Source organism: Sarcophilus harrisii, chromosome 3 (assembly GCF_902635505.1).
Source record: "Sarcophilus harrisii chromosome 3, mSarHar1.11, whole genome shotgun sequence".
In the NCBI taxonomy this organism is placed as follows: Eukaryota; Metazoa; Chordata; class Mammalia; order Dasyuromorphia; family Dasyuridae; genus Sarcophilus; species Sarcophilus harrisii.
In genome coordinates, this window is record NC_045428.1 from 492,787,965 (window position 1) to 492,805,493 (window position 17,529).

Here is a 17,529-nt window from a genome sequence, read left to right on the forward strand (position 1 = left end):
AGAGAACTATGGAGACTGAATGTGGATGAAACATAGTACTTTTTTTTTTGTTTTTTTGGTTTTTTTTCTCTTTTTCTGCTGTTTTGATCTGTAGTTTTTCTTGCACAATATGACAAATATGGAAATATGTTTAAAAGGATTAAACATATTTGACCTATATTAGACTGTTTGCGCTCTTGGGGAACATGGGTAAGGGAGGAAGAAAAGTTTTGTGTTGAATGTTATTGAATGTTGAAAACTATCTTTACTTTTATTAGGAAAAACAAAATACTATTAAAAAAAGAATTAGATCCTGGCACATTTTAAAAATAGATGTATATATATTATGTTTAACTTATACCTTAACATATTTAACATGTATTGTTCAACCTGCCATCTGAAGGAAGGGGTGAGGGGAAGGAGGGGAAAAATTGGAACAAAAGGTTTGGCAATTGGCAATGCTGAAAAATATATGCATATATATTTACATATATGCATATAAAAATACATGCATATATCTTGTAAATAAAAAGCTATAACAAAAACAGATGTATACTTATCGAGTTTTTCTATTTTGTTTCATTCTCTAGTTTCTTAATTTATTCTTTTAAATATTTAATTTTTAAATTTTATCATTTATCATTTTATATATTTATTTATTATCTAGTTCTTCTAGGACATTTTGGTAGACATATTGGTATCATTTTAAAAATAAATTTTTATACTGCCTTCCATTTCAAAGGTGACTACCTTTCAGGTATATGCAATAGCATCTACCCCATTCACTTGTAACATAAATGGAACCCCCTCCAAAACAACCAGGATTTTCAGAAGACATACTATGAAAATCCCATGTGGGATTTTAGTCAATTTCTTATTTATTCTACTATGACTAACACATGGGTCCCAGAACTGTGTACACTACTCACCAACTTCCCCTACCACCTGCCCCTGACACATATATACATAATACACAAGAATCAAACTCTAGATAACCTGCAGTCCCCCAGAGACTGCTATGGTCTTTGGTCCATGCCAATGAATGAAGGCAGAACTAGTTTGACATTTCCTGCTGACTGTGATTAGAGCATCTTTTAATGAAGCTCACTTCAAATCATTTTAAATCCATTTGCTCATGTCAACATCAATGTACTCAGCATTATCTACCAATTAGTAAACCGGAAAATATTCTTTAGATAATCTGAAATCTCAGTAAAATATTCAGCATGCCATTCATTTACTATAAACTGCCCTGTAAAAACAAATTAGCAAAACCAGCTGTCACAGGACAACAAACATCCATTAATACAGCCCAACTACTTCAATCTCTGGTGAGGGTTTTCAAGGAACAGAAAAAAAGGCAATGGCAATTTACACCAACAGGAGCTTTCTGTGCCTTATTGTTACCTGACCAAAACACATAATTTTAAGTTGGAGATTTGTAGTTGTTTTCCAAAACCAAGTACGCAACTCCAAGTGAGGAGGAGGAGGAGGAGTTAAATGATACAAAGTGATGATGCTGCCAACAAGAATCTCACTGGACCTTCTGTGTGGCAACAAGCTTCTAAAATATGTCATGCCTCATGAAGAGCAGAAATGGTAAAGAGTACAAATACTGACCAAATATGAATATGCAAGCGACTAATCGACTCAAGTGCAAGACCTCAGGTTTTATGCAACAGGCTTCTGCGCACAGCCAACGCCCCCCAAAAAACTTACAGGAAGGCTGCAAGTGCTTCCCTTACCAGCCAACACCGACTCGTCCCTTCTACAAATCAGCCTGACAAAACTCCATAATTTAAACACAGTAATATTTCAATAGCCGCCTTCCACTTAGGCCCCTTTCAGTATTTTTCATTTTAATGCATTGGTTATAAATAAACTGCAGCAGCACCTGTTAAGAGGGATTAAAAAATGCTTTTATATTATGAGAGACCGGGTGAGAGCTTGTTCTCTGATGAACACACTCATGATATGCAGAAGACGTCTGTAGTGGGAGAACAGTATTCTTCAACAATGATTTCGATTTAAGAATCTAAATTAGGCTTCAGTCACTGATGACTACTTCGACCTTCTAAACGATACAGAACACTTCTGAGTAAGACCCAACATAAAGGCTGCCAATCATGGCCCAGAATACACTCATCTCCTCAAACATTTTTGATTGAAGGTGGAAAGGCTCGAGGGTACAAGTTTGCTCTCTCTTTAGAAGAGCCATGATCCCAAAATGATGGGCAGCAGTACCCAAAACTGGCACAAAAGAAGCCGACACACAGCTTCCCTTCACAATTCCCCAAATGCTCACGGGGCTACCCAATGATGAAGTGGCTCAATTTCAACCACTTTTCTATTTTTGAGATTTGCTGGGCATGTCAAGACATAAAGAAATAAACACACTAAAAGACAGACAGCCTGTCACCAAGCCTCCATCAGAAGCTGAATTAAACTTGCAAACAGGGTGGGGGTGAGGAGGAAGGGGAAAAAGGGTCTTCACTGGGAGCAGTCTAAGAACAAGTGACTTAATCCATCTTCCAAAAAGAAAAGATCGCTAAGAAATCATCACATTTGGAAAGTGAGCAAGTTCCAGCTACATCACAGTCTAACTTCTATCATACTTATCAATAAAACAAGATGAAAAAGGTCTAAAGTTCTATTTGGAAACACCTCCTAAAAAATTTGAGTCATACTTAGATAGAGAGACAGAAAGATAAAAAGGGAAGGAAGGAAGGAAGGAAGGGAGGGAGGGAGGGAGGGAAGGGAGGGAGGGAGGAAAAGAGGAATGGAGGGAGGGAGGGAGGGAGGGAAGAAAAACAAAGACAGACAGAGCCTATAAATAAAATAAATAGTCCAAGCAGTGGATAGTGCTGAGTCTATCATCGAATGTGGCCCAAAACACTTGCTAGCAATGTGATCCTGGGTAAATCACAACCTCTGTTTGTCTCAGTTTCCTTAAAAGGGGTTAATAATAGCATCTACCTCCCAAGGTTGTTGTGAGGGTAAAATGAGATATTTGTAAAAGACTTTGAATCCTTAAAGTGCTATATTAATTACTATCATTATCATCCTTCATGATGTGTTTTAAGTTTATATCTCTTCAAAAATAATTGTTCCTCTAAGGGGGAAAAAACACATTTGTCTAGATTAATGGCTATGCTGGAATACAGGAAAATGTATGAACTTCTATAAGTTTTTCTTTTCACAGAGAATAATATGGTTTAATCAACACTTTTTCTAATGGCAACAATCAATATACTTTAAGCATAATTCACAGCTTTTGTCAACTGTTTTTCATACAACAGAAAGTAAACACTGTTTTTTTTTTAGCCAACACACCCCTGTATATCACATGTACATATTAAAAAAAGATAGTAGAAATAAAGCACTTGGTTTTGACTCAATTACTGGCTGTTACTTTTAAGACCTTAAACAAGTCACTTCTCCTTGCTAGACCTCAATGTTTCCAATGAGAAATGAGGAGTTTGAATCGGAGGATTTCTAAAGTATTTTCCAGATCTAAACCCTCAGAACCTGCTACCTACCTCCTCATCTAGAGGAGATGGATGCAAATTAGTATTTTTAGGACAAGGCCAGTGGGGGAATTTGTTTTGCTTCACTGTGCATATGGGGGAAGGGAAGAAAGAGGAAGAGAATGAGCATTCATGTAGAACCTAATATATACCAAACATTCTGCAAAGTGCTTTTTACAAATATTATCTTACAACAAACCTACAAAGAAAGTCCTGCTATTATACTCCTTTTATAGTACAGAAACTGGAAGGTACGTGATCTGCCTAGAGTCATGCAGTTTGAACTGAGGTCCCCTTTACTGCAGGCCTATACATAGTACCTCCTAACAGCCCTTTAGTAATAAGGGCTATGAGAGTTATGTTAAGGATTATGTAATATAGCTGAATATTAGTTATTATGGTTTGTTTTTTCAACTGTGGAGTGATAGGAGAGAAGAGTGGAAAGGAGAAAAAACTGTTCACTAAAAAGAATAATTTCTTTAAAAAATTTAAACACACACATACAAAATAAAACATAATTAGGTACACCTCATTTTGCAGAAAAACTACTATAGGGAAAGAAAGTAAATCTGTGATTTTAGTATTATAGGAGTAAACGCCTATCAATACAAAAGAGTACCTTCTCTGAAACCTATAATCTTAGAGAGTTACTGAGAAGTTAAGTGACTTAGCCAAAGTCACACAACTTGAACCCAAATCTTACTTATTCAAAGGCCAATTCTCTATGGACTATACTAATCAATAAATGAATAAATATTAATTAAGTACTTCTCCACTCTGATAATACAAATACAAAAAATAAAGCATTCACTACTACCGAGCTTATATATGCTATATACTCTGCTTCCTCTCTATAAAATATTATATATATATATATACATATATATATATATAAATAAGCTATGAAGTGATTATTAATTTTATAAAATCAACCTGTACCAACAATTTCACAACATATTTCCTTCTAAATATCTGGCTTGTCCCTAGGGTCTCAAAGTTTTTTAAGATTAGGTTTGATTTTAAACAAATTTTTAGGAAGACATCTCCTGCACAGAATAACATAAGATATATAAATGTAAGTTGCACATATGTATATATGCACATGCATACTGTACATATATACATATGTAAATGCACAAGCCTAAAATGTCAGAGTCATTGGCTAAAGTCCAAAAGTCAACCCTAGCCTAAGGGGAGAAAGCCAGATTTAGTGAATATACTTTCTGTAAAATTCTTTCTCCCCACAGGCTAGGTTATCTGTCAAACTCAGAACAAGCAGAACTTTATGAATAGTTAGATTTTTTAAATTCACTTCTAAAAATTCAATCTGAAAAAAATTACCCAGTGATAATGGAAGCAATTAACAACTTTGCTACCAGTTGCAAATTAGTGATAGAGGCCAATACGGAACCTATGATTTCCCTGTACAAAAAGAGAACTAATTCCAGAAAGAGGAAACTCCTCTCCCCCCTTCTCCCCACACCCCCCAAGCAGATAAGTATCTTCTCTGCATTTCCTAATTTGAGGAGTACTCAAGAATAGAAGTGTCAAATGGGAGTGCATGAAACTCCCCAAGGCTGCAGAAACCAGATTAAAATGCAAAACGAATATATTTAGCAAAATAAAAATGCAATAAAAAATTAATACTACTACATTTTGAAAGTCAATAGATCCCTGTGGGCTTCCTATTGACTTTCAAAATAAATGTAACCAAACTCAAGAGTGCCCAAGGCCAGAGAACCTAAGGCCAGAGAGTCATAGGGAGATTTTGAACCCAAGCCTTCCTGGTTCTGAGGCTAACTCATTATCTTCAGTCTTTTATCTGGTGCAAATTGCCAAAATAAAAATCAATAATTAGTCATTCACATACTAGGGAAATGTTTTTTTTAGTGGAGATTGATTTGATTTGGTGGAAATTTTGTTTTTACTTCACTGGGATAAGGCATGCTAGGCCAATACTATCAAAATTTTTAAAGGTTTTTGCAGCAGTTCTCATCAGATAGATGACTATAAATATAAACTATTCATTTAAAAACCATATATTAGGCACTTGCTACATGCTGAACAGTACTGGATGAGTAAAGAAAAAAAATTTTAAACAGTTTTCACTGAGTCACAACACTAGCATTTGTTTCTGTTGATATACACTTCTATTACTATACTAATCTTTTCATATATTATTTCATGTAGCACTCTTCTCCATTTGCATATGAAAACTCTTCCCCATGGCCGATGACATGGAAGTAAGCCTAGGTTCTCAAATATTGCCGGTGACAGAAAACTCCTGGCACATTTTGTTGTGCTGAAAATGTTGTGTATAGAGTGCTGGCAAAAGATTATCTGCTTCCAAAGAACTGTGGGGAAGCTCATAACCAGTAGCCCAACAACTGGGTGATAAATCCTTTGGCCATGGTAATCCATGAAGCAAGGAGAAATGCAAAATGGCCTTCCAGTCTGAGCAGCCTACTTGCAGTAATGGGGCAAAAGGTATAAACACAGGGAAAAGGTGAACTAAAAATAGAAATCTCTTGACCTTTTATAAACATTAATTTTGCTGTTAGCACATTAAGCCCAAGAGCCTTGTCTACCAAATGACAAATGGGCTTAGTAAGAGGGAAAAGTAAACCATATTAATTTTAATATTTTCACATAAAGAGAACCAGATGACAAGAGGAGGTTTTGATAGGTAAGCCTCCATTTCATCTTGCCAAATATAAGATTTCATTGCCCTTCCAGCCATCTCCACCCTAAGCTACTTTACCACTCCTTTCCAACTGCCCATTAGAAGGCAATGGGTCAGAAGGATAATGTTAGAAAGGCCTGGAGAAACTTATACATAAATTGATGCCGAGTGAAATGAGCAGGGCCAGGAGATCATTATATACATCAATAACAATACTATATGATGATCAATTCTGATGGATGTGGCCCTCTCCATCAATGAGATGAACCAAATCAGTTCCAATAGAGCAGTAATGAACTGAGCCAGCTACACCCAGGGAAAGAACTCTGAGAGATGACTATGAACCACTACATAGAATTCCCAATCCCTCTATTTTTGTCCCCCTACAATTTTTATTTCCTTCACTGGCTAAGTGTACACTATTTCAGAGTCCGATTCTTTTTGTACATCAAAATAACGGTTTGGTCATGTATACTTATTGTGTATCTAATTTATACTTTAATATATTTAACATCTACTGGTCATCCTGCCATCTGGGGGAGGGGGTGGGGGTAAGGAGCAGAAAAATTGGAACAAGAGGTTTGGCAATTGTTAATGCTGTAAAACTACCCATGCATATAACCTGTAAATAAAAAGCTATAACAATAATAATAATAAAAAAAGAAGGCAATGGGTCTTCTCCTTTTAAAATGTCACTTTCTTATTTATATTTGTACATGGAGCTTACCACGATGGCAGGAACAATAAGTAGAAGTATAGTAAATGCTTTACCTAAGTATTTATCTAAGTATAATTCAATGGGGAAAAGTCCCACAAGTTTTCCTTAAAGATAGAAATAAAGAAATTAGCAGAATTGGCTTTATTTGTAAGTCAAGACAACAAGTAATAGTATTTCATAAGGAACTTGGTTAACTTGCATTACAGCACTAATGAAAAACATTTCAAAAAGACCACTATAAAGAAAATTGTAACTTGTATACCAACATCAGCTGCAGATAGATGCAGAGGAAGAAAAGAAAGCCTTTAAAGAATTTAATAAGACTGTTCATTAATATACTCAGTGACTTCAATAAGGTTACAATTATGAAAAATATTGAAAACTATGATTCAAGAGTAAGAAACAAGATATGGCAAAGGCTTATCAAGATGCCTTCATATCTATACATCATGAATACTTTCTTCAATAAGAGTGTCAGACAATTGCATTACCTAGAAAGCACCAAATCACTTTGTTTTTAAAGAGAAAACTGATTACACTGATTATATTTTTAACAAACAGGAAACTACTGGTTACCAATGTTGGAAATAGTTCCAAATAAGTAGCTTATATACAATATACACTCCTTAAAGATCAAAATTAAAGCCAAAAGAGAATAAGGAATTAAAATGAAAGTATAAAACTGAGTATAGCATTAAGGCTTGGCACAGAAGTCCTGAGAAGCCAAGTGATCTGGGACTCAAGCCTGAGGGAGGAAGAAAAGGACAAAGTTTGTATGCTCTGTAGACCCACATAAGATATATGCCCAAACCCCACTTCCCCTCTCTCCAGAGACTGAGATAGTGCAATGAGTAAGAGGAGGGGTAGAATTACTCTCATGTATTGAGAGGACAAGTTTTGTGTATTTGTGATTATACTTTTTGATGTAAATATTTACATATTAAAGTTTAAAGAAAAGCATACGTAAGACAAAGATGAAAAAAAAAAAACAGCTAGATGATAGAAAGCACACATAGAACTTAAGAACAGGTTTGAAGTCATTGAGTGATCAATTTTCAATTTGTCTGAATAAAGGGAAATACAAAACTCTTGGGGGAAAATGAACCTTATTACTCTCCAAATAGCAATTAAGAAAATATTAACTATTTATAGATTAATATGTCAATTTTTCCATTTCTAAAAAACTGTTATGAGAATAATCTAGCTAGCATTGAAGATATTCCTGATATGAGATTGTGAAGGACACAATCTACAGCAGACCACATCTTCACATTCAACAACTGATTGGAAAATATACTAAGATAGAGCTATATTAATTGTTGACTATAATAACACACTGGATTCTGTAGACCAAAAAGTCACCTTAAAGGCTTCCTACTTTCCTCCAATAAGGCGACCTCCACCCGTAAGTCAAAAGTCACATAAAATTATCTGACATTTTACAAAAGACATAAATTTGTCCAAAGATGCTCTGATTACTCTATCAAAGTGAACCATAAAACAGAAGAACATATACATAGCAAAGGTGTTAGTATATGATGTATATCTCAGATTCCAAAAGGATTAGGATCTCCATAGAGGGTGGAAGTAATCCAAATATTCGTATTTGTATATGATATTCTGCTGCCCTCCTCGACCTTTAGAATTCTGCAGAGACTCCTACATGAGGATATACAGTCATCCCCAATAAATAAATAAACTTGCTATACAAATCAAAAGGAAGAGATAAAGAATGCTGCTAATTCAGAACAATGTACAGGCAATGTAAAACAAACGGCATAGCTGATCCACTGGTATATCTTATATAAAAACTGTATGAGGAAATGAGGTGGGCCCAGAATTGAGTGGGTAAAGGTAGAGTGCCTTGGTGACACCATACAGGACTTTAATAATGACCCCAAGCTCCTCAAGCCAAAAATGCACCTTTTTAAGAATTAGTATTTTTCCCATGATTTTATAAAGCTAGAAATTATTAAATGCCACAAATTAAAGTTTCAGGAAGCAAAGTGCCATGTGGACTTAATTATGGCATAGCACATTAACAATAAAGAATTGTACAAAAGGATGTCTGAGATAGTAGCTAAGACTGAAAACCAGGGTGTGCCAGTCATGTACCAAGACAGATCATAGATAAGCTACATGTTCCACAAATATACACACAAGGTCAAGAGGATTAGAGGAAGGCACTCTGTACAGAGTAGAACTATTTAGGGGAATTATCAAAGACATGGAAAAGAGTGACAAAGGAGGTGCACATGGGTTGAGATTTCACGGTCAAGGAAAGAATCTACATTGATAAAATAGATCACAGATCCACACAAATGTGGGAGTACAAAGCAACTTAAAATTCAAAGAAGTTTGTATCCGCTGATGTAATTCCTCTCAATCCTATACAGAAGATGTCTACTTGTTCTCTGATTTTCTAAGGACTTGCTGAAAATTCACAATTATTAAGTTTTTCAAGCTTAAATTCTATAGCTTTAAAATAAATATACTAAGATATATTCAGACTCATACTGTGGCAAATATTAGTGGTATATGCACCCTTTTAGAAGGCATGAAACTAAAAGCTATTCCTAATATTAGCCCATGAACAAGTAGCCCTTTTTATTTTTATTTTTAAATTTAATAGCCTTTTATTTACATGATATATACATGGGTAACTTTACAGCATTAACAATTGCCAAACCTCTTGTTCCAATTTTTCACCTCTTACCTCCCACCCCCTCCCCTAGATGGCAGGATGACCAGTAGATGTTAAATATATTCAAGTAGCCCTTTTTAGCCAAACCTATAGTATATACTTTCAAGTTTAAGAACATTTAGCCTTGACAATATAAATTTCTCTTCTTTCAGGGTATTAGACTTTGAATGAATTAGAGGTGATGAGAAGAGCAATGACTAGGTAATGTACCAAATGTTACAGTAGTTTGAGAATTTCTTCAAATCATACTGATTAAACTAGCCACTGTTGCTGAAACAACAGCCATATTAGAATGTCATGTCAAAAAGTCCATTTAGCTAGCCTAATTTATTCCATTGGAAAAAGCCATAAAAACCTTTCAGATACTATTAGAAAGTAAGCTATCATCCATTAAGAACTAAAGTTGAATAGAAAAACTTCAAGAAATGCAATAGATTTGTCAAAAAGTCAAGCAATAATTCTTACCATTATTATAAAGCACTAAAAAGCTAAAATAATACAAATATAGAAAATTTCATGTAACACAAAACTTCATATGTATAATAAAACTTCATATATGTAGGATGTCAACAATGGATTGAATGCCTATTATGTCCAACAGTTTCTATAGGATGATATATGAACATGTAGAAACAGAGATATATATGAGTACAAATACACAACTATAGGCAGCCATGGGGAATCCAGGTAGTACAATGCATAGTGCTGAGCCTCCCAAGTTCAAATCTAGCCTTGGACACTTTCTACCTGTATGACTCTGGGCAAGTCACTTCATCCTGTTTGCCTGTTTCCTCATTTGTAAAATGAGCTGGAGAAGAAAATGGCAAAATACTCCAGTATCTTTGCCAAGAAAACCACACATAATTACTTAATAACAGATACAAGTAAATATGTGAAAAAGAATACCCACTCCATGAGAAAAAAATCCTTCATGGCCGGGACGGGTGGCGGGGAGGGGGGAGTAGAGAATGCACGTAAAAAAAAAAAAAAAAAAAAAAAAAAAAAAAAAAGAAAGAAATTTAACCACAAGTGCCCATTAGAATAGGACAAAATAAATGCATAAATAAACAATCAAAATAAATAAATAAAGTGGGGAAGTAAATAAATACACGAATGAATAAATAAATGAATGAATGAATAAAAGGATGAATTCCTGAACAAGACCAATAACAGAAAATGAATTTTAGAAGAGGTGAGTAGATCTGAATTGATAGAGATGGGAGTGGGCATTCAGACTGAAAGGAATTTCTACATTAAGGAATGGCACTAGAAATGAAGAAGCTATTCACCACTCTACTTTTTTTAAATAGCTTTTTATTTACAAGATATATATATGCATGGGTAATTTTACAGCATTGACAATTGCCAAACCTTTTGCTCCAATTTTTCCCCTCCTTTCCCCAACCCCCTCCCCCAGATGGCAGGTTGACCAATACATGTTAAATATGTTAAAGTATAAATTAAATGCAATATAAGTATACATGTCCAAACAGCACTCTATTTCAGCACTCTATTTTTTAAGCATCTATTATGCACTCCGTACAGTAACACATTTACCTGGCACATAATAAGCATTTAATAAATGCATACTGATTCAACTATGCTAGGAGGTAGGGAAGATAAGAAGAGATCTAAGATATACACTGCCCTCAAAAAAGATATGATCTAAAAGGGTAAAAGACTTACAACGTTATAATAATAAGCAAAATTCAAGCAGCAATTTACTAATTCTAACAAATGCTACGAAATCCATTTAAAAGAAAAAAAATTGAAGAAATTAAAGGTCTTTCCCACCTTAAAATGTTTAAGCATTAGGTAGTAATGAAAAAGATTCTTGAGGAAGAAAGTAACATTAAAAAGGGAAGATTCATTTTAGCAATTGTGTTGCCTTGCTTTGTCCAGATCTATGAAATTGTACAGCTAGGAAACTCCCCACTTAGGAAGTGAATAAAAACGGCATTGGACTCAGGAAGTCATCTTTCCAAGTTCAAATTTGACCTCAGACACTTACTAGCCCAATTTACCTCAAGTATCCTCAAATCTGTAAGTGTCCACCACTCTAGTATCTGCCCCAAAAAAAGTCCCACGTAGTGTCACAAAGAGGCAGGCATGATTGAAAATGCCTGAATTAAGGGAACTCCCAGTGGGGCAGCTTCTTACTCTTACCTAGTCCTGGACAGTAATGAGATAGCTAAATCACTATCTGCAACTTACATAGTCTCTTACTTAGAGAACTGGCTGGACCAAGTTAAATGACTTGCCCTAAATTAGGCCATCCTAACCTCAAGGCCAGGAGTCTGCCTACCACTCTCTGCTGTCTTTCCTGGCACTGTGCCCTATAAGTAAAAAATTACTTCTTCCACTAAATAAATCTCTCTTAACCTTCTATTAGGTCCAAGGCAATGTTCCAGACACCTAAGTATTTGCATCAAGCTTTTGAGTAACCAAGGCCTTTACTATAGAATTATAAAGATTAAAACAAAAGAGTTGGATCTGAGAGATATTGATTAACTGAATATAGAAGTAAAGGGGCAGAAAGAGGTCTCAAGCCAGAGACAAAAAAGAAAAATCTGTGCTCCAAAGAATAACAGGAAAACTAGATCCCTAAAAGGCAAGAGGCATGCAGAAGAAAGTAGTTTCCTATTTAAGTTCTAAGAATTAACAACCCATCCCAGAGGAAATAATACACAGGACAGTGGACATAAGGGGTTACAGAGAGGGCGAAGTAAAAAGTAGAGATGCAAATTTAGGAAAATGGATGAAATCCTCCAAAGGATTAGTGTAGAGAATAAAGTAGCTAAAAGCTGAGCACTTTGGTAAACCCATCTAAAATATCTGAGGTAAATTTACTGATAGGTCAATGTATAAAGATTGGGCTTTTAATAATTATTAGAAGAAATCTTTCAGAATCCCCCAATTTGCAAGACTGAAATTCTAATTCATTACTGATTGCTATAGTAACTTAATATTCTCACCTCTTACCAAATTCCTTGTATAAACCATCTGGATACAAATCCCACTTTGCCCATCTGTGTTCTTAAATTCACAAATCCCAATCATTCTTTCCATCCGTGCAAGATGCAGACTTTTTCTGACATTCTACTTTACAAAATAAAGGGAATAACTATACCAGATTCAGACAATAAATACTGTACCTTATTCAAGATACTGAGAACTAACTAATGAGCCAGTATGCCTAGAAATCCCCACCTATACTTTTCAGACAATTCAAAGAAGTCTCCTTGCCATACACTCTTGAAATGGCATAATGCTTAGGAGGTTTATTTGTTTTTAATCTGTTTTAACAATATAGAAAACAAGATAAACACAACTTCTAATATCAAGCTCACATGCTTTCTTATGCTTTCAAGAATGCTAGTCTTTAAAAGTCAAATACCAGTTCTGACTTTAAGGAGCAGGACTTTAAGCAAGTCATTTTGCCCTACTCTGTTCATCTATAAAATGGGTATAAAACTTTCCTTAGATCTCTATCACATTATTTTAAAGAAAGTACTTTTAACCTTAAATACAATATAAATATAATCTTGTTATTCCTTATATTTGAATCAAAAAATAACAAATCTGCTCACAATGCATATCAACACAGTGAGGGATGCAAAAGAATACAATATAGTCCTTATCTTCACTCAAAATAAGTTTCCAATATAACTTAACATATCAAATTCAAATAGAAACTAAGAGCCACTAAACCCTATATAAAGATCCCTGTAGGTTGCACATTGACAAGTGTTAGAATGTAGTATTATATATTTTACAATATTTTATTTGTCTGGTTAAGTATTTTTAATCTGGCTCAACTGCACTCACAAGTGCCATATTTGACATCTCTGGACCAATTCACATTTCAATCCAACCATTACACAACTACTCCATAAGTACACAATATAGGTCTCTGGATCACTTAAATATTAAAAAAAAAAAATCAGACAAGGACAAATCCTCTGGGGATATAAAGTCAACTCTCAATTATCCATGCAAAGTGAAGGAGATAAAGCAGTTTACTGGAAATCATTAACTTAGAATTATACTTTTGTGATTGCAGGCTAGTTTTTTGCCCCTATCCCAATCTCACCTCTTCCCCTTATCCCACTTTTCTTTGATTCATTGATTTGCCTCAGGCCACTACCAAAGCTCCTGAGCCAGCACCCTGAGATGGCATCAAGAGACAGCCCAAGCAGCAAGGTGGTGGTCTAGGGGGAAAAACTCTGCAATTGAACATTTTCCCAAACACGGCCAAAATTAACTCCAATTTTTTTAAATCACAAGAATACTACTACTACTAAAAATATTAAGAAACCAAATGAATCATAAATCATAAATAATTCCTGGTAAAACCTCAATAGGAAAATGGATCAGGAGTTAACTTCACAACTAAGATGTTATATTAGCACCACCTCACAGTGTCAGGCAATTCCATATATCACTTAAAAGAGGAAGAATTCATTGCTTTTCTTCCTAGTTTGGATGTGGGGGGAGGCTGGATCATAATAGATATACCTTTCACCTAGAATTCTCTGCTTATTTTTCTCCATTACCAAACTATCTTTGGATCTCACAAATCCTACAGAAGCTTCTTTCCTCAAATGTCTTAGAATCCAAGATAAATACATATCCCTCAGGAAACTTGGCCCATATACAACATCTACTATCTCCTTAATCATTTCTAACATTGAGAATTTTTTTAAAATATGAGTGTACATACATTGTGTGTGTGTGTGTGTGTGTGTGTGTGTGTGTATGAATGACTGGGTATAAAAATAAAAATACAGAAACTACCCCATCAGATTGCTTACTACCTTTAGGAAGGAACAAGTGAGGAAAGGAGGGATAGAATATGGAACTCAAACCTTTTTTTAAAAATTTAAAAATTATTTTATCATGTATTTGGGGAAAAAAATTTTTTTTAAGATTCAAATTTTTTTATTTTTATTTTACATCCAGTTACAAACTACTTTCCACTAATTCCCCCCTGGAAAAATAAATAAATAATATCCTCATAAGCATGCATGCTCCTGCAAAACAAATTCCCATATTGGTTAAATCAGAAAAATGAGTGTTTCTGAATTATAAGTTCATCACCTCCCTGGTAGGAAGTAAATGGCTTCTTCATCTTCAGTCTTCTGAATTCCTGGCTTATCAATGCACTGATCCGAGTTCTGAAATCTTTTAAAATCGTTTTTCTCTATAATGTTGTCATTGTTTAAGTTGTCCTAGTTCTGGTAATTCCATTCAAGCCCAGTTGATAAAGGAATGTACAGTTCCATATCAAATTGTCCATTTCATCATTTAATATACACAGTACTATTTCATTAAGTTCAAAATATAATTGGTTCAGCCATATCCAATAGGACACTCCCTTGATTTCCAGTTTTTTACTACTATGGGGAAAAAAAAACTGCTATAAAGATTTTTGAATACTTACGTGCTTCTCCTATTTCTTTGTTCTCTTTGAGACATAAGCTAAGAGTAATATAATTAAGTCAAAGAATATATAAAATTTAGTTACCTTTGGAGCATTGTTCCAAAATGCTTTTCAGAATGGCTGGACCAATTCACATCTCAATCAACAATCCATTAGTATACCTTTCCCCTCCTCTGCCCCCAGCTCTACCAATATTTTTTTTCTCTTTTATCATCATTGGTACTCTGGAGAGTGTAAGACAGCAAATCAAAAAGGTTTTAATGTTCATTTCTCTAATTATTGATGAGTTTGAACTTTTTTTTCATATATGGTTGTTGATAGGTAGGATATTTCTTTTTTTTTTTTAACTTCCTGTTCATTCATATCCTTTGACAATATATTGGGAAACATTCTCCTAAGTTTTACAAATCTGAATTTTTTTTCTCTTTGATGTGATTCATTTAAACTTGGTGCAAAGATTTCCCCCCCCATTTGCCTGTTTTTCCTTCCCAGTTCTAATTACATTAATCTGTGCAAAAACTTTTTAAATTTATGTAATCAAAATAATTTATTTTATCTTCTATGTTCTTGTCTATCTCTACTTTAGCCATAAATTCTTCTCCTATCCATAGATCTGAAAGAATTTCTAAGAACAACAGCCAAAAAAAAAAATCCAACTACTAGTTTAAAGAACTAAATTGGACTATTTTAATCTGGGGCTCCTAAATCTTTTTATAAAAAATGTTTGACAGCTATATATATATTTCAACATTATTGGTTTCCTTTGTAATTCTATGTGCTTTATTTTGCATATTTAAAACCATTATTCTAGGAGAATACTAGAGAATTCTAGGAGAATATAGACCACTACTAGCACAGAGGTGGTTAAGAATCCCTAAACTAAGAAATTTCCCATGTAACTTCAAAAAAAATAATTCAGTGGCTCCTATTATCATGAGGATAATATTCCATTTGACATTTAAAATCTTTCACAATTTGATTCTGTAATACCTTCCTAGTTTATTTCACATTATTTCCCACCTCATACTTTGTGCTCCTGTCAAACTGTCCTCCGCGACGTTTCCAAAATCCAGTATCACATCTCCCACCTCGGCAACAGTGTGCAGTCTGTGCTTAAAGCCTAGAAAGATTCAGTCTTGCTTCTGTGGACCTCTTAGAATCACTGGCTGCCTTCAACAATCAGCTAATATACCATTCTTTCTCTTCAAGCCCTTATTTCTTGGTACTTTCTCCTTCATCAAATAATTACGTATATTTATCTTTCCAAATATTGAACACACACACTACCTCTCCAGAAGGTAAATTCCCTGGAAGTAAAGACAATTTTCAGTTTGTTTTTGTATCCACAGTGCCTTGCATATGATAGATACTCAATAAATGCTCTTTAAATCAGAAAGAGACAACAGATTTTTCAGCAAAGTAAAGAGTGTGGGCAATCAAAAACTTCAGGCTATCTTCAATATCGAACCAGATGTCCAGATAGCACACAAAAAAAAATGAACTGATTTCATAAAGGCCCACTTAATTAAGGGTCCTTGTCATTCAGATACTGCCAATACATGGTAAAACTAAATTGTTATACCTTAAAATATTTTAATCACACTTCTATATTGTTTTATATATCAGTGCTATACATTTATACTGACAATTAATTGTACTTACACATTTTAAAAACAAGACTTCAAATGTTACCTATCTTTTGTCTATTCCATTTATGACCATCCCCAAAAATCAAAGTCAAAGAGAAACAAATTATTTGCATCAAATACAGGCCTTCTCTTCAAGTAACTGCTGTTGCTAATAAAGCCAAAATAGACTCAAAAAAGGTACAACTAAATCTGGTGCAACAATATTAGGATCTAGATTTACACAGCTACATGAAATTATGAAGACTACAAGTTCAATTCCTAAGACATATATAAACAATTTAACATATTTCAAAATATAAGAAATTCAGCATTCAAGTCACCATACTTGCTAGTTAGCAAAAAACAAAACAAAAAAATTATCAATCAAGACACATATCAATCAAGTCATATAAATAAAGCAGACTATCTCTGCATACTGACACACCTAATAAAATACAAGATGATAAATAAGCAAAACTGATGCTAGAAATTCTAGGAAAGAGCTAAAAACCAATTCATTAAAAGGGGTACAAAAGACCTAAAAATCTTAAGCAACCCTTCAAAATGAACAAAACCAATGGAAAAGTAGCTAAATAATCTACTATACTTCAATGTTACATTAAGTCTAACTATTACAGTACATGACATACCCATTTTCAAAATCCACAGACTGCAATAAATAAACTTTTGTTTTATTTTATAAGGCAAAGTCTTATATTTTAATTCATATAATCACAAACCTGTTGAAAAGGAAACATTTGCTATAATTTCTTATGGATTGAATTCAAAAGGAATAGTTTTAATCTTTCCCTAAACACTTTAAAACTTAATTCTTTCCTAATCTCCC

General features: G+C 34.2%; 1 protein-coding gene across 6 annotated transcripts in view; it reads right to left on the minus strand.

Annotated features, from left to right (window-relative positions):
* The window catches only part of CADM1 (cell adhesion molecule 1), a 348,388-nt gene that overhangs the window by 307,109 nt on the left and 23,750 nt on the right, over positions 1–17,529 (minus strand). The gene's annotated exons all lie outside the window — the stretch shown is intronic.